Genomic DNA, 19,186 nt, shown 5'->3' with positions numbered 1-19,186 from the left:
GTTTCGGCGTCTGTTCAAATCTCCTGCGAATCTAGAGCGAGTGAGCAAAAGCGCGCATGCAAACTGTGTAGCAAGCGCACGGCAAAGCGGGAGAGACCTTGCATGTGTGTGTGTGTGTGTGTGTGTGTGTCTCTCTCTCATGCAGTGGTGGCGCGTTTATATGAACGGCACCTAAACACTGTAAAAAAAAAAATATTATGACATTTTAATTGTTTATTAATAAACAAGTGTTTCTGTGCCAGCTGCAAAGATGAGGTTGACACTGACTCGCGATCTTCGCAGTAGTGAACGCACCGGAGAAAAAGGCATTTCTCAAGGATTAGCCAGGGGTGGACTGACCATCGGGAGCACCGGGACATTTCCCAGTGGCCTGACGGTCAGTCTGGCCTGCCGGCTGCCGCTGTGCAGTCGATCAAGCTGACGTGCAATAGGCTGTTATGCAACTGCAAATTAATTGACGGTCTTGAATCTATGAATCCGGCGATCGCGGAGTGATATGAACCCACCACATGACCAAACATCAGCGAAGCACTGCCTAATTTGCTATATCCAAAGGCAGGCTTTATCTTAGAAAATCGCGCAAAAAATGGAGCGCAAAGGAGGAGCAGAGAGGGAAAGGAGAAAAGCCCTGGCCACAGACGCAGCAAGTTGTTGCAAAATCCCAGCCATTTTTGCCAGAAAGGGAGCAGGTCGGTCAGAATTAAATTTATATTTACTATGGTTCACTGAAAAAAACGAACTGTTCAGTTTAGCACACACGGTTCGACACGCGCTGGGACCGCTGTTCAACTTAAATCTGACAAAGCATCTGTAATATGGTTTAAATAAATGACACGTAAAACAAACAGGGTTCAGATAATATATGTTTCTGTTGATGCTTGCGCATTCTGGATTCCCAGACATTACAACAACAGCAATGGAAAAAAACCCTCTACAAATCATTCACTCTTGTTCAATACTAATACGAACACTGTAAAAAAAAAAGTGAATGTGAAAAAGTCTTTATATTAATCGAACAGCAACAACCAAGAAATCACTCACTGCTCTTGATTAAAAAGCCTTTTTTTTTTTACTTAAATAAAGAATAATCTTACATTTATAGTCCAAAATGCAATGCTGTTTTACATTTGATTACTTTAATTTCTGTACCTAAAAACTAATGCAAGACCTACCTAAAAAAAAAACTGAAAGTCAATTTATTTTATTTGTATCTTTACTCTATTGTACTTATTTGTGATGTTGCTTGTATTTAGAATATTCTTAATAATATGATAATATATATTTTGTGAAAGTATAGTTTTTCCATAAACACAGAATATACAACTATACCGAAACCGTGACTCTAAAACGTGAAACAAACCGAACTGTGAAAAAGTTGAACTGTTCCACCCTAATATTTACACAATCATTTTGCAGATGGAAGCTTTCATTCAAAGCGACTTACAATAGATAAAATCAATTTAAAATAAATATATATTACAAATGTATATAATGATAGATGTTTTAAAAGAGCATCTTAATGACAAACTAGCACACTGTTTTGCATATGAAGATACAGTATTTTTTTAGAGCCAAAATTGACCAGAAACTGATTTTCTATTTCTAGCCTACCATATATAGCCTAGTGTACAATGCTTATTTATTTGGTGATGAAGGAAGCAACAGTAGCACTAGTGCTGTTAGTGCTCCTGCTGTTGAACAAGAGGGGGTGGACAGTTCAGCTTTTGAGTCAGAGCAGGAAACCTTCAGGTAAAGTTTAAGCTATTAACAAAACTAAACATGCTGGCTATACTCTTAGAAAAATATGTGCTTTTATGATTAATAAGGTCATCAGTAGTAGGACTGTGATCATTGGGACATACAATTGATGGCTGCATAATTAATATAGATTATTGAAAGTTTTTATTTGATATTGCAGAGAAACTCAATGTGCAGAGTGAGAGAGAGGGGATTCAGGGAAAGATGATAGAGACAGTGAATGCCTTGATACTTCTTGATACTTAATTTGATTATTTTGCCTGTCCACAGTCTAAGGATTTTGATTTATTTTTTAAGTATAACCCAATTCAAACAACTGAAAGAGCCAAAAAGTTTAACAGACTGGTGGACATATGAATTGGGTGGTGACTGCAGCAACAGAGGTGGCCTGGGGTGGAGTCAGATTCCCGGCCTGATTTACTGTCCCAGTCCACCACTGCCTAGCCTACTTTTATTTAGTTTTGAATGGTTCTGTTTAAAAGTAGAAATTTCAACCTTTCTGTAGATAATAGATATAGGATATTTGTAATTTGTTTAGGTCTGTGAGGCGAGTAGCCTAGGCTACCTATACGCTGAGTTTCGGTTCATGTCTGAACGTGTTATGATTATACAAAATAATGAAACATGGATTAAAATTAAGATAAAATTAATACAAAACGAAATTCGTTTCAAAGAGAGGCTTTGTGTTTTCTGTTTGATGTTTTCTCTCTTTTCTCTCTCTGTGTGTGTGTGTTGGACAGTGCTTGGCTTGTGTCCAGTGTTAACGTTATTTGTTTATTAATGAAATACTGTTACTATAGTGTACAATTGCAGTGCACTCTATTATTACACATTGTGTAGCTGTTCATTCTAAAGGTCCAGTCTGTCTTCTAATTTTTATGTAATTGTTACTCTTTGACATATTGAGTAAATCCTATGGACCAAGACCTGTTGTGATATCTTGATTAATCCAAGTCCTATGGTAGCGTTTCCTCTTACTTGAATGTAGCTCACTCACTTGCCCTAACACACATGCACACTCACATACACCTACAGAACCTCTCCTGACTTTCACTTTCTCGCTCTCTCTGGTTCTCTATCTCTCCCTCCCAGTGTTGAAATTAAGTTATAATTGCCTCATTAAATTGTGATTAAATATGTTATTAATTAATTTTGGAAAGATGTTTCATGTCTTTACTTGTCACTTTACTTAACACTTAACACTGCTACAGTTGAAGTTTGAAGCCGTGTTGGTAGTAAAAATATTGTGGTGGTAGTAAAATAGGTGGTAAAAAGGTAGTAAATTCAATTTAAGAATCTCTGTATAAACCCTGGAATAATTAAAAGATGAAGAAATCTTTTATTAGTTGCAACGTAAATCTGAACATGAGCGATGTTCTTCTGATTCAGTTAAAAAGGCCTTGCTTATTAAATATTGTTATTGAATTTGTGGTGAACCACAGTGATATTCAAAAATAAACTATAAAAAAAACTCCTGGTCTAAAATTGGCTTAGCTACCCGATTTCTAAACCTATAACATTTAAATCATAAGTGCTATTTTGATAAATGTTTAATGGGAGTCAACAGATGGAAAATTCCTGTTTTTTTTTTTTTTTGTTTTTTTTTACATTTGTGTTTTGGAAGTGAACGGATCCTTCCTTCACCCTATGTTTAATATAGCACCACAGAGTTAAAACCTTTTCTGTTTGATGCAGAAAATCAGCCTTACAAACGATCAGATTCTAAGTCATTTTGAAATGGCAATTCTGTAATTCCGCTATGTAAACACCAGAGGGAGCTCGTTGTTTAGAAGTTTCAAGTTACGCCCTGCCTTCTGATTCCATCTTGCATGAGTGCAAAATTCTAAAGTCTAAAATTCTCAACAATTATTTGCATTTACAGCTTTGCTCGTGCGAATATTATTACAGGGAAACAAAAGAATTTTCCCTTCCTTTGACTGTTGACATTTACTTTGAGTTTGGTTCAAACATGATTTGAATTAAAATGTAATTGTTTAATATTGGAAATCTAGATGTTTCAGGTCAACTACTGATTGACCCACTTAGAAGGTAAGCCATCTAGTGGCAGTCTCCTGTTAAATTGACTAACAGATATCTCCCTTTGAATTGCATGTCTTACCTTTGTTTTGATTAATTTCATAATTATTAATGATACCTTACAGCTATCATTGGTTATTATAGAATATTATTCAGATTTTCATTTTAATTCTTACATGCTTATTTAAAATTTTGATTTAAACCAGTTTTGAATTTTTTTAATTTGAATTAAGTTTTCTGCTCACCAGGTTAAGCACAGAGAGGCAGTACTTCCCCCTAGTGGTGAAAACCAGCTACTTCTCACGTGTTCCATTCCTGTCTTTTATTTTGATTTTTTATTATTTTTCTTCTCTCTCTTGGCTTAGGTTATTTTGATAATTACCATTATTATCATAATCCCTTTTCTTTGTTTTATCATTATTAGGTAAAAGCTGTTACCTTTCCTTTCTACATATATATTTACTCAATCGTTGTTAAACAAACCAAACCTTAATTAACTTTAAGTTTCCTTTGTTCATCCTTTGTGTATTTGAGTGTAGAACTCCCTTGGAGATTGGACAGTCATCTCAGGTTTCCAGTGAGCAAGGCTGCCCGACCAGTGTCACCGACACTGGCTGCGAGTGAAACTCGGTTCCTCTTGTCTCTGTCCGTTAGCGGCACGCAGTGGAGACATCAGCAATTTGGCACTCCAAAGGTTGTGTTAAAAGTCACAAGCTGTTCAAGAGGGTGCAATGCCAGAGTAACAGAGGACCGGGGACACTGCGGTTGAGTGTTTGTGGAGCACCGGAGAGGTTGACCCAGCCACTGGTTTCCACCTGAATGACTACAATTCACCCAGGTGAACCAAATGTGATAAAACCCATCCACTTATTATAAGCCACAGAATATTAGATATCCCCCGGATATATTTTAAAGGGGGGGGGGGGGGGTGAAATGCTCGTTTTCACTCAATATCCTGTTAATCTTGAGTACCTATAGAGTAGTACTGCATCCTTCATAACTCCAAAAAGTCTTTATTTTTATTATATTTATAAGAGAAAGATAGTCTGTACCAATTTTTCCCGGAAAAACACGAGCGCCTAGAGGCGTGACGTGTGGGCGGAGCTAAAGAATCACGAGCGCCAGTAGGCTTTTGAGTTGAGAGCATGTGGAAGCTGTGACACAGATCCAGAGGCTGAAATTTAACAAGAGCAGCATCAGCAAAGGCGGTATGCTATGTGGTATGTACTGAAACTGTATATATTTGCTTAGCGGTTTTGGAAAATGACTAAGTTCCACTTTATGTCGTCTTTTTTTTTTTTTTTAAGCTGTACATGTGGAAAGTGCAGTTTGATGACAACATCGCATGTTGTTTACTTGATGTGCTTACGCGCTGATAGCTAAGTTAACAACACAGAGATATTTGAAGCAGTTTTACTCACCGCATGTGGTTCTAACACACGATCGTGACCCTTTTTAGTTTTTATGTGCAATCCGAAATGCAGGGAACAAACAAAAGCTCTTGCACAACTCCGTTGATGCTCTGTAAAAATAAACTCCATCCACTGGTCCCTTAATGCTGTTTCTCTTTTGGTAATCTGTGCAGGGTTGTCTTGCCCTGGCAACCAAAAACACACTTCTTTTGTGACTTTTCGCGACGCTCTCGCTCTGATCAGGCTGTGCTCAGCCTCTCAGTGCTCTGCTATACGGGAGCGCGCGCTCTTCCGGCAGAAGTGCCTTAGGACCCATATAAGGAAATTCCGCTCCATCTAACGTCACACAGAGCCATACTCAAAAAAAACTTTCCGAAACTTGTGACAAACCGGAAGAGGTTTTTTTGGAACAAAAATACTCCTTCAAACGTACAACTTAATTTTTGAAACTTTGTCCATGTTTAGCATGGGAATCCAACTCTTTAACAGTGTAAAAAACTCAGTATGCATGAAATAGCATTTCACCCCCCCTTTAAGTGTTTGACCCCTTTTGCTTCTTTAAGCCACACCATATTTCTAGGTTTCCTACCCAGATAGCCCACTCACCTGTTGGCCCTATCTTAAAACCTAGCAGTAGGCTTAGGCCTCCTTACTCTCACTAACACATTGTGTTTCTATTGTTTTTATCTCATTTCAAGTGTTGTGTTTCACTTTGATCTTTTTCTATCCTCTGTTCTGTTGTGATTTGTTTCTTTCATTTCACATAGAGACAGTAACCTGTGAGAGCCACCAAGGAAGCTAAATAGTAGAGCGACAACCAGCAGCCGGTGTCATCACGTGACCCGCTAGGCTACTGCCTGTCAAATCTCCTTTTCAGGTCCTTCGTTGACCCAAGTTAATTGGCTACTGAACTGTCTGACTGTTTGCATCAGTTAGCCCCAAAATTCTCATAAACGACACAGAACAGCTGGAGAGAGAAGCCAGAAAAGAACTCAACAAAAAAACTCCAGCCAGGTGACGCTCTCCTAAAAAGAGCAGAGACTGAACAAAAAGAAAGAGACTATAAAACCTGGGCCTGCAAAACACACTTGCAAGCGGCCCTAGCTAAAATCAACGAGCTTACTCTGCAGAGAGATGAGCTCCAAGATGAACTTGACACTGTTCACACAGAACTGAGATAATCTCACAGATTACAGAGTGGCTGGATTGGAGAAACACACACCACAAAGTTTCTGTCGGCCCGCCACTCCAACCCTTTCAGCCAAGAACCCAGAGCTTAAAAAGGGGGTGTAAGCTCACGGCCAGGGGCGTAGCAACCGGGGGGGACGGGGGGGGGGACACGTCCCCCGCACTTTTAGAAACAGGTGATTCTGACCCCTGCTATTTTTTTTTTTTTTTTTTTTAGGATCCAGCGTGAATATTTCCTGTAGTGTTCTCTGATTTGTTACTTAGATTTGAGTGAAGTAACATTCAGCCAATCACAGAGCGAATCATCTCCTGGGCGCGTCTGCTATGAGCTTCAAATCTCTTGTTGCTCTTCTGAATTTTCGTTCGTTCGTTTGTTCACTTTGCTATTAGTCCGTCTGGGATAAAATGCACCCCAGAAAAAAGCAAAGGACGATTACATCCTTTTTTCAAACACACACTGTAAGTATGTTACAGTATGTCGCGATGACACGAATCGCGCGATAAAGTTTTCATGTTATGATTTAACCTATTGAACCCTAATGGACCTCGTCACGTCGCGCCGGATTCAGTGTGTTAAATGCTCTCCTAATTGTCACTTTGGATAAAAGCGTCTGCTAAATAAGACGTAACAATGTTATTGGTTTCTGCTGTCTTTTGTTTGTCTACATGCTGCTCGCGGAGTAAAATTATCATTTCACAATAAATCATATTTGTTTTGCAACGAATATCTTAAAATACTTTATCAAATTTTATTCTTTTAATTCATAACTGTTACTTTATGTCCTAACTAGTCTGTAGGAAAGGCAGGCTGTGACGTCACTGGCAGAGAGAGGGGGCAGTTGCTCAACCTCTCCAGAATGTGTACAGGTGAGATTTGTATAAAAAAAAAGCAGATTGACTATCTTAAACTGCAGTAGGGAACTTTTGTCGCTCTAGCGGTTAATAAACAGAACTGCTTGCGTCTTGCGGAAGAACATCGTAGACGGAATTACTTCTCTATGGTTAATGTCTATGAAGAATCACATGTACTGGGTTAATCCGCCGCGGTATCCCCGAAGCAATCTAAAATAGTCCGAATATAAACACTTATTATAGGTGCACCCTAGTGATTCAGGACAAGCCAAAAACACGGTTTGGAAAATGGATTCATGGTGTACTCGCTTATTATATACATTTTTCTACATTTTGAACAAACAAAGTTACGGACCGCAGCTCTGATTGGTTGTTTTTTAACGGGAGCGATGTATTTCTGCAAAAGGCAATAGGACCACTGGGAGGAGCCAGAGGAGCTTGATTTTTTCACAGATTATCTGTCTCATATTTTTCATAAAATGTATGTTGTATAAAATTACTGTAGATGTAATCTGTATACTCATTTAACACCTGTTTTTGTCCAACTTTAAAAAAAAAAAAAAGTTATTGTTCAAATGTAGTGCAACTGAAATATTGTAAATATCATAAAATATCTTTATTTCATAAAAAAAATATATATATATATAGATGGTCTCCCATTGGTCTCAAAGTCCTGCAGTATTTTTAAATTTTGAGTATGATTTAACAAAAATAGGTTCCTGTAAGCTATCATGTCATGTTCCCAAATTTGAAAAAGTAAAATGCCAATTGGTATTCTATTTAGAATTTATTATGAACATCAGCTTTGGGTCAAATCACCATACAGCTGTCCCCCCCACTTTTAAAATGGCTGCTACGCCCCTGCTCACGGCTCAAGAAATCACCAGCCAGCTTACAAGAACACCTGTCAACAACGGAGGGGAGAGAACCCTTCCAGAGAACGCATGCCACTAAACCCTGCACGGCTCACCGAGAACTTGACAAGCTAGCCAGAAGCATCTCTACATTCAATCCAGATCCTGCAGGAGAACATGATGTTCATGCTTCTTTACAAGAAATTGGCTTTCACTGGCAAACTGTCACCAACGTGACAGATGTGAACACATACCTGTTAAAAATCACGTCCTGCCATGATGTGCATTGTTTTCTGGATCGTCAACCAGAGACTGTCAAAGCGTACTACCAGCAACTGCTACAAACTTTGATTCTTGAATTCTCTGATCCAGGCTTAGACCATGGGCTCCTTATTGCTATGGACCTCAAACAGGGCCGACTTGAAAACCCACAGACTTTCTGTAGTCAGCTACGAAAAGCCTACTTCGGAGCATGCAACGAACCAAGTATGGAAAGGGATGTCAACTTAAAAACTCTGTTCCTTCTAAACCTACATGCCAGTTGGAGTTTTCATCTCAGAGTCCCAGCGTGTCCGAGTACCATGACTACACAAGAGTTACGGAACTTGGCCCACAAAGCTTGCACCAAGCAAAAGACTATTTGTGAAAAGACTGTGAAAAACCCCAAAATCTCTGTCTCTGAGCACTGCTTGGAGTTAACCCTAGAGGGCGCCCTACAACACCACAGTCACAGACATTTTTACTGAGTCAATACCGTTCCAAGCCAGCAGAGGGCAACACAATCATGGTGGTGCTCATCCAACGCACCAGAGCGAGTGATTCTGGGACCGGCGACCCAAAAAGAGCCGATCCCCACCATCCAGGACACAAAGCCCCGACAGCCGGCAATGGAACCACTCTCAACATGACACTGGTAAGCTCAATCCTGAGCCCACGTCAGAAAAACAGAGTGCAGCCACGTCTGAGACAGCAGAGATCCTGAGGATGCTGAAAGAGCTTCTTTACATGAAAACTCGCAAGAAAGACAAGGAAGATGAACCAGACATCGTATGTCTAAGCATAAGAACTGAAACCAACACCCTGTCTAACTGCCATTTGGATGAGCCAAGCACCCAGAACACTGCCCGTCATCCACAGACCACAAAGCTAACTTTCACATCACAAGGTGACAACATCACCCAAGCTCCACAGCTGACACCTGCACACCCTGAACAAGACGGCACAGGTCCTCACACCAGGTACCACAAACACAAGGTACCAGAAAATGCTGTTTTGACTACCTGCCTTCGCAGCGAGCTACACAAGACCGGTCCTCACCACCGATCGATCGTCACACCTGCCCTGATGCCAACATTCCTGGGCAGCATTGTCAAAAAGGGGGTGAGCCGAAATGGAGTCAGCATGGAAGACCTGATCGACACAGGATTAAACCTGACGGTGATCTCATCCCACCTTTTCAAAAGACTCCAATTTGAAGCTAAGAGACAAGATCGAACTCTTACACCTCAAACTTATGAACTGAATGTACAGGCGTACAGACAGAATGACATCCGGTTTGAACAGGTTGTTTCCATTCACCTGACAATCGTTCTGATGAGTCTAGTACATCCCATGTATGTCTCACCAATGAACACTCATACATTTCTCATCGACAAAGACCTGCTAGACCACTTTGACCCTTGTCTGAACTTCAAACAGCTAAAAGACTTTGCTCAAGTGCGATAACCTCTTTCCCTCCAGCCACACAGGTTGCCAGAGCCAGACTGCCAGGTCACAGAGGTCACAGGAACTCCTACAGAGCCAGACTGTCAGGTCACAGAGGTCACAGGAACCCCAGCACCCAGCCGTGGCTCAAGTTCAAATTCAAGCCCCTGCACCTTAGTCAACAAACAGGGTATGGTGGTACCAGCTTACACCAAAGGGGTCGCTGGTCGGCTCAACCTGCAATGTGGTCAAACCTTAAACCACACGCTGGGTTTCTTCCAATCCTCACCTGAATGTGTGGAACTCGGACTCACATTTGAAGCCACACCTCTCACTGAAATGTCATCTTGTATAGTCTACATCCTGTGCAACAACTGCAGGGCAACGGACATCAACATTCCCAAGGCCTACCAGCTGGGATGGCTAGTGAGCCATGACTTTAATGACTTTGAACTAGTACTACCTGTCATTGAGCCCATTCCACCTGCACTGATACCCGAAGGGAGTACAAACAACACATTGTACACTGCACCCTTCAAATTTGTCGCCATCACATCTCTCATGTCGGTGAGCAAAGACCAGGTGTGCAGAATGGATCTGACAGATGACCAACACCTCACAGTATACACAGTCTCCCACCAGAACGTCAGTGAGGCTGATGAAGCTGCTACACCTCTCAATACCAAACTGACATTAACACTTGGCGACCGTCAGTTCACCTTCAACAGGTGTCTGTTCGACTATGCCAACTCACCAGCTGAATTCAACATCTGTTTGAACAAAGCCTGTACAGACTCTAACTATGCTAGACTCAGTTTCGTGTGCCATCTTCCATGCTGTAAACAGAATGGTTTCAAAACTGCAAACAACAAGCATGTCAAACACCAACACCTGTTCCAGCAATGTGATAACATCACAAAAACACACAATGTGACCATGTACTGGAGGAAGGTAAAAGAACACTCGAAGCTACTAAGTCTAGACAAGGACTTAAAAGATCAATCTGACACCCTTGCCAATACTGGCACACTAAACAACATTCTGTGGTCACTCCCAACCCACCCACCCACATTCAAAGTTGTAGTGATTACACACAGCATGAGAACTTTACTAGCTAAACTGTCTACCTCAGAATCGCTTACGCTGGCTCCGTTGTCTACACTGACCAACATAGTGGACATGCAGGCTTCTGAAACCTCCATAATGACTTTGCTTTACCACCTCTCAGACCCCTCCATCCACCCTGGCAACCAGTCTACAGTCACTGACAACCAACGCCCCAGACCACTGCATGATACACAAAACATGCTGCGTGCACAGAACAATATTGTGGGTTGTGCACCGTCTGACATCACAATGCCAGGGCTTGTAATGCCACGGAGCAAAAGGGGGATAATGCCAATATATTTCCATGACACAGCATGTACTGCACCACGCAGCACCAGAGCCACTGACAAAACATTGAAGCAACCGTCATGCCAGCAGCAAGATGTGGCAAAACATGGGGCAGGGTGAGCAAAACCCAGTCGCCGCCCACTAAGCAAAGAGGCTGCCCTATCCAACCAAAGACAGCCCTCGCTTGTTTCTTCCTCCCCTTTCTCTCTCTCTCTCCCTATTATCTGACTCAGCTGTTTACAGAGTTAACAACAGACATGCTGTGGGAGGTTACCTCCTCCAATGACACCCTAACCACGGGTAACACCCCACCATACATGATACCCTTAAGCCTTGTGCTAACTGTGCTGGCTTACACCATCACCACGCCAGCTGACCTACTACAAATACACCTGGCCAACTCTCTGGATAATGCCATCCTACTGCACGTCAACCCCAAACAGAGAGAAGTGAATGTGCTCCTGAACCAACCCATCAGCGAGTCAAGCCAAGTCTACAGACGTAAAGACATTGTCAGTGTCAGGTTGTGGAAAAGCAACACCCACACCAAGACACACATTCCAGATGTGGTGGCCTACCACGACAGCGACACACAGCTGTACCTGGCCCCAAACATGCACCCTTCCTCAGACACAACGCTGAAGGAATCTGCGGGTTGCAACCCCGGGTCAGCGATACGCGCTGCCCTGCCGAAGTCAAGCCTCGTACACAAGTCACAGAAACGCAAGCAGAGATTGTGGGTGACAGATAGCTCGTCAACACTCCTGTGCGCTCAGCTACACTGACCTACGACCAGCATGACACTGCCACCCATGTCAACCTGCTTGACCAAGTACTCAACGAGATGCAAACCGCTACAGCCAAACTCACGACAAGCATGGCTGGAGGTCTCCGATGGAATCCCCGGAAAGGGGGTGCCAAGTCAAAGACAACACCGAACCTCATCAAGCTGAATCCTCAACTTCAGGAACTACCTGCCATCATGATCCACCTGCTACATGACCATCACGATTCACCTGTCATCTGCCCATCCTGATAATTGCAGTCCGATGATGTCCACACAGGGACTTCATCCGACGAAAAGGGGGAGGTGTAACGGATATGCAGGTCATCGATTCATGGGTTAAATTCAGGCATACAAATGAAACCTTTTTACACTAATGCCTTTTCTTTTCATTACTAAGTTTATTCACCTATTCGCCTCTCCACACGAGGAAGACGAATCCTGAAACACTGCCTTGTTAAACCTTTCAAATACAGCGCGATTCCGCAGCAGCCCGGAAGATGAACGGACACTCCTTGCCACAAAGGACCATGCTGCTCCAGCTCACGCGGCTCCAGCACACGCACGCTGGTTTCAAAAGATCAAGCGTTACACAGAGGCATTTGCAAGTATAATTTTTCTATGGAGATTTAAATGCTGCTTAAAGTTTGTCTGTGATTTGAGTCGTTGTTGGCGTCCAAGGTTTACTGTACTTTACGGGTTTACGGCTTTAAGGGTTGCTCACATTACGAGCAGTGTTGGGAACGTTACTTTAAAAAAGTAATTAGTTATAGTTACTCACTACTTGTTTCAAAAAGTAACTGAGTTAGTAACTGAATTACTCTATAATAAAAGTAACTCGTTACCAGGGAAAGTAACTATTTGCGTTACTGTAAAAAAAAAAAAAAGTTGCTACATGTCAGAGAATTGTTCGAATTGATGAAAATGCCAACTTTTCATCGGATTGCTCCTGACTCGCCATCTCTGCTGCGAATCTCTGTGTAGCTGTTGCGTGTGTGTGTTTGCCGCGTGAGCCGCGTGTGCCGGCATGTGTGTAAAAACACTGGCTCTGATTGGCTACCATGAAACACATGACTCTGCCTTAGCCAATCACAACCGCTTATCTCGTCATTAACCCACCTGCTCACTCGCTGTGTGAGCCAGGGGTGCGTTCGGATTGCATATTATTAAATCAATGCATAGTAACGCACCGCATTTAACGTTCAGTAACGTTAAGGGCATTGTAACGACGGGAAAAGTAATTAGTTAGATTACCCCGTTACTGAAAAAAAATTTCAGTATATTGGCGGATCCCCTTATCTCCAGTGTCCAAAGAAAAAACAGCCTTCACAACGCCGTTTGGATTGCACCAATTCGTGACGCTTCCATTCGGTTTGTTCGGGGCCCCGGCTACGTTCCAGCGTCTCATGGATAGGGTGCTAAGACCCCATGCTGCATATGCCGTGGCCTATCTGGATGATATCATCATCTATATTGGAGACTGGCAGCAGCACATGGAGCATGTGAGGGCCGTCCTTGGGGCGCTGAGACAGGCGGGGCTAACGGCCAACCCGAAGAAGTGCGAAGTTGGGCGGGTGGAGGTAAGGTATCTGGGCTTCCACTTGGGTCATGGGCAGGTGCGTCCCCAAATTGATAAGACTGCAGTGATTGCAGCCTGCCCCAGGCCCAAGACCAAAAAGGATGTGAGGCAGTTCCTGGGGCTGGCAGGATATTACAGGAGGTTTATCCCTGACTATTCGAACCTCACCAGCCCGCTGACTGACCTCACTAAAAAGGGGGTACCAGATACGGTCCAGTGGACGGAGCAGAGCCAACAGGCCTTCACCCGGGTTAAGGCTGCCCACAGGCTGGCAGCAACAGTAGTAAGAGACCTGTAACTTGAGCAACAGTACGAAGCCGAGAACTCGTTCTGAATATTTTAAAGGCTTAACAGCTGATGAAAAAGCAGAAGCGATTGTAGACGAAAATAAAGAGTGATTTTATCTCAGTTTTTATTTTATACAAAACATTTTCATCTAATCTTTTTTCGTCAACAATAATGCATGTTAATTTAGTCTTAGTCAGCGTTTTTGGACAGTGGTGCAGTCTTGTCATCGTCTTGTCTTAGTAATGAAAAAAAGGTAGTTGACGAACACATTTCGTCTCGTCTGACAAAATTAACACTATCTAAGGGCTAACAAAATTCTTGCTGTGTTCTGGCCAATGTTCTTAAAAAAAGCCTCTGGATATTCGTGTGGCCGAGTGTTCTGTAACGGGGAGAGACGTGCGGATCCAATGTGCAAGCTTTTATTACACAGAGACGTGCTCATAAAAGGCATGGGTCAAACAATGGCAAACAGGTATATAGAGGACAAGACAAAGAATATTCCAAGGGCAAGCATGGGTCTTCAATGAAAGAACAATATCCAGAGGGCTAAGCAAGAGGAGTATTACAGAATCCAGAGCAAAGGGTCAAAACAAGAGTAACAGAGAAAAAGACTAGAAATACAAGAAAACGACTAAACTATGAAATCTATAAACTGAAACAAGAGTATGAAAACAATAAACTGAAAAGAGACTATGAAAACATTAAACTGAAAAGAGACTATGAAAACTATAAACCAAAACAAGACTATTTAAATAAATAAATAAATAAAGGTGACTTGATCTGACAACTATTTTCTAATGAATCAGTGTTCACACTGGTCACAGAGTACACAAGAGGTGAGGGGGTGATAACAGATAACCTGATAATCTGTTCAAGATTGCAAGTCAATGGCAAAACATGTACTGATATTCTCAATGTTACCCAGAAAACAGGATACAGGTTTAACTACTTTGAAATAGTTCTGCTTAAAGCTGCGGTAGGGAACTTTTGACGCTCTACCAAAACAATCCAAGGTTTTTATTTAGCACTGTGGCTAAATTAACAAATTACCAGACGCCACCTGATTCAAATATCCCACCAACGTTTAAAGCTGCAGTCTGTAACTTTTGACGCTCTAGCGGTTAATAAACAGAACTTCTTGCGTCTTGCGGAAGAACATCGTAGCCGGAACTACTTCTCTCTGTTTATGTCTATGAAGAATCACAAAGGTACTGGGTTACTCCGCCGCGGTATCCCTGAAGCAATCTAAAATAGTCAGAATATAAACACTTATTATAGGTGCACCCTAGTGATTCAGAACAAGCAAAAACACGGTTTGGAAAATGGATTCATGGTGTACTCGCTTATTATATAAATTTTTCTGCATTTTGAACACAAACAAAGTTACGGACCGCAGCTCTGATTGGTTATTTTTTACCGGGAGCGATGGAGTTTCTGCAAATTGCAATAGGACCACTGGGAGGAGCCAGAGGAGCTTGATTTTTTTTTCACAGATTATCTGTCTCATATTCTACTGTCAGGACATAATGACAGGTTTAATAAATATGTAAAAAATATTTTTTTACAAAACTTCCCTACAGCACCTTTAATGTTATACTGTCAGACATGCAAAATAAATGTAATGTATCTCTTGCTCTGGCTACTGTGTATAGACCACCAGGGCCGTATACAGAATTCCTAAAAGAATATGCAGATTTCCTCTCAGACCTTCTGGTTACAGTTGATAAGGCGCTAATCATGGGAGATTTTAATATTCACATTGATAATACAAATGATGCATTAGGACTTGCGTTTACTGACCTAATAAACTCTTTTAGAGTCAAGCAAAATGTCACCGGGCCCACTCATCGTTTTAATCATACACTAAATTTAATTTGCATGGAATCGATCTTACTGATATAGATATCGTACCTCAAAGTGATGATGTTACAGACCATTTCCTTGTATCGTGCATGCATATGTCTCAGGGTTACCGTCTGGGCAGAACTATATTGTTCCAGCCATCAAAGACAGATTCCCAAATAACCTGCATGATCTATCTCAACTGCTATTTGTAACCAAAAATACACATGAATTAGACTAAATGATTGACAACATGGGCACTATTTTCTCTAATACATTAAAGGCTGTTGCCCCCATCAAATTGAAAAAGGTTAGAGAAAAACGTACTGTGCCATGGTATAACAGTAATACTCACTCTCTCAAGAAAGTAACTCGTAGTCTTGAACGCAAATAGAGAAAAACTAACCTGGAAGTTTTTAGAATTGCATGGAAAAACAGTATGTCTACCCAGACAGGCTCTAAAAACTGCTAGGGCAGAGCATATCCACAAACTCATAGAAAATAACCAAAACAATCCAAGGTTTTTATTTAGCACTGTGGCTAAATTAACAAATTACCAGACGCCACCTGATTCAAATATTACACCAACGTTTAAAGCTGCAGTCGGTAACTTTTGACGCTCTAGCGGTTAATAAACAGAACTGCTTGCGTCTTGCGGAAGAACATTGTAGCCGGATCTACTTCTCTCTGTTTATGTCTATGAAGAATCACAAAGGTACTGGGTTACTCCGCCGTGTTGCCCCCAAGCAATCTAAAATAGTCTGAATATAAACACTTATTATAGGTGTACCCTAGTGATTCAGGACAGGCTAAAAACCCGGTTTGGAAAATGGATTCATGATGTACTCACTTATTATATAAATTTTTTAAAATTTTGAACACATAAAAAAGTTACGGACCGCAGCTCTGATTGGTTGTTTCTTACCGGGAGCGATGTATTCCTGCAAATTGCAATAGGACCACTGGGAGGAGCCAGAGGAGCTTGATTTTTTTCACAGATTATCTGTCTCATATTCTACTGTCAGGACATAATGACAGGTTTAACAAATATGTAAAAAACACATTTTTACAAAAGTTACCTACTGCAGCTTTAATAGTAATGACTTTATGAATTTCTTCACTGATCAAATAGATAACATTAGAAATAAAATAGCGAATGTAGATTCTACAGCGTTTAACACTTCAGTTTCATCCATCGCACCCAAAGATAAACTGCAGTGCTTTACAAATATAGGACAGGAAGAGCTAAATAAACTTATCACTGTATCTAAATCAGCAACATGTTTATTAGATCCTGTACCCACTAAATTACTGAAAGAGTTGTTACCTGTAGCCGAAGAACCGCTTCTCAATATCATTAACTCTTCGTTATCTTTAGGTCACGTCCCAAAACCATTCAAGCTGGTGATTATTAAGCCTCTTATTAAGAAACCAAAACTAGATCCTAGTGAACTGGCAAATTATAGGCCTATTTCAAATCTTCCATTTATGTCTACAATTTTAGAAAAAGTTGTGTCTGCTCAATTGAGCACCTTCCTACACAAAAATGATCTGTATGAAGAATTTCAGTCAGGTTTAAGGCCCAATCATAGCACAGAAACTGCACTTGTTAAAATTACAAATGACCTGCTTCTTTCGTCAGATCCAGGCTGCATCTCATTTCTAGTCTTACTTGATCTCAGTGCTACGTTCGACACCATAGATCATGACATACTCATAGATCGATTACAAAACTATACAGGTATTCAAGGGCAGGCTATAAGATGGTTTAGATCCTACCTGTCCGATCGCTACCATTTTGTTTACTTAAATGGGGAGTCATCTCATTTATCATCAGTAAAATATGGAGTGCCACAAGGATCCGTACAAAGTCCCCTTCTATTTTCAATATACATGTTGCCCCTTGGTAATATTATTTGAAAATACGGAATTAGCTTCCACTGTTATGCTGATGATACTCAGCTATATATCTCAACGAGACCAGATTAAATTTCTAAATTATCTAAGCTAACAGAGTGTGTCAAAAATGTAAAAGATTGGATGACAAATAATTTTCTCCAATTAAATTCGGATAAGACAGAGATATTAATTATTGGACCAAAAAACACAACACAGAATCTTGTAGATTACAATCTGCAACTAGACAGATGTACTGTTACTTCCTCTACACTCAAAAATATGGGTGTTATATTAGACAGCAAATTGTCTTTTGAAAATCATATTTCCCATGTTACAAAAACTGCATTCTTCCATCTTAGAAACATTGCCAAGCTACGAAACATGTTATCTTTTTCTGATGCAGAAAAGCTATTTCATGCATTTATGACCTCTAGACTGGACTATTGTAATGCACTTCTTGGTGGTTGTCCTGCTTCTTCAATAAGCTACAGGTAGTCCAAAATACCTCAGCTAGAGTCCTTACCAGGTCAAGAAAATATGATCATATTACCCCAATTTTACAGTCCCTGTACTGGCTACCTATTACGTTCTGTATCAGTTACAAATTATCATTACTTGCCTGTAAGGCCCTAGATGGTTTAGCTCCTGCGTACCTAACTAGCCTTCTACCACGTTACAATCCATCACTAAGGTCACAAAACGCTGGACTTTTGGTTGGTCCTAGAATAGCAAAGTCCACTAAAGGAGGTAGAGCTTTTTCACATTTGGCTCCCAAACTCTGGAATAGCCTTCCTGATAATGTTCGGGGGTTCAGGCACACTGTTTCTGTTTAAATATAGATTAAAAACGCATCTTTTGCATGAAATGTATAGTGATATAGAGTAGAAACACTTATGTATTAGAAATAGTTTTTATGATGAATGGACAATATAGTAATTAAGGTGTATTTCGCAGATGGTTAAGAGGAAAAAGAAGAGGAAAAGGGCTAAAGCAATGCGACTTAAACAACTGAAAGCTTCGGCAGAGGAGTTGGCCGCACTCCAGGTGATGACATCAGAAGAACCAGCGTTCGACGTCTGTGTATAAAATACTGAGAGAGAGACTAGACGGACGGATACTGAACAAGCGCAGTATCCCTCGACGCCTGATACCAGCTGATTATACCTTGACTTTATTGAAATTATTGTCTGCAAAAGTAGTAATTTAAGAGCCCTAAGCAAGAACTGACCACAGGGAAGTCTTCTGAGCTTATTGTAAGTTTTTTTTTAATGCTTATAGTTTTGTCCAGAGTCGACTTTCCTTACCTACCTGAGAATAATAAATAAATAGGTAAAATGTGTATAGATAAAGGTGACACCATAAAACACAACAAACATAACTAACAAATATTGCTACAAGTGTGACTTCATCATATAATAATTAATAATAATATTAATAATGTTCATCATCTGGCTGACTACGTCTTGTATTAATTGTTCTACAAATCCCGTCATACATGCACAAACTGACAGTCACCACTATTACTAAATATTGTAGAAACATAATTTTCTTTAAAGTTGCTTTGTAACGATTGTATTGTAAAAAGTGCTTTCCA

The sequence above is a fragment of the Carassius gibelio genome, chromosome A17, assembly GCF_023724105.1.
Source record: "Carassius gibelio isolate Cgi1373 ecotype wild population from Czech Republic chromosome A17, carGib1.2-hapl.c, whole genome shotgun sequence".
Classification (NCBI taxonomy): Eukaryota; Metazoa; Chordata; class Actinopteri; order Cypriniformes; family Cyprinidae; genus Carassius; species Carassius gibelio.
The sequence above is the reverse complement of the archived record's forward strand: the minus strand, read 5'-3'. Positions refer to the sequence as shown.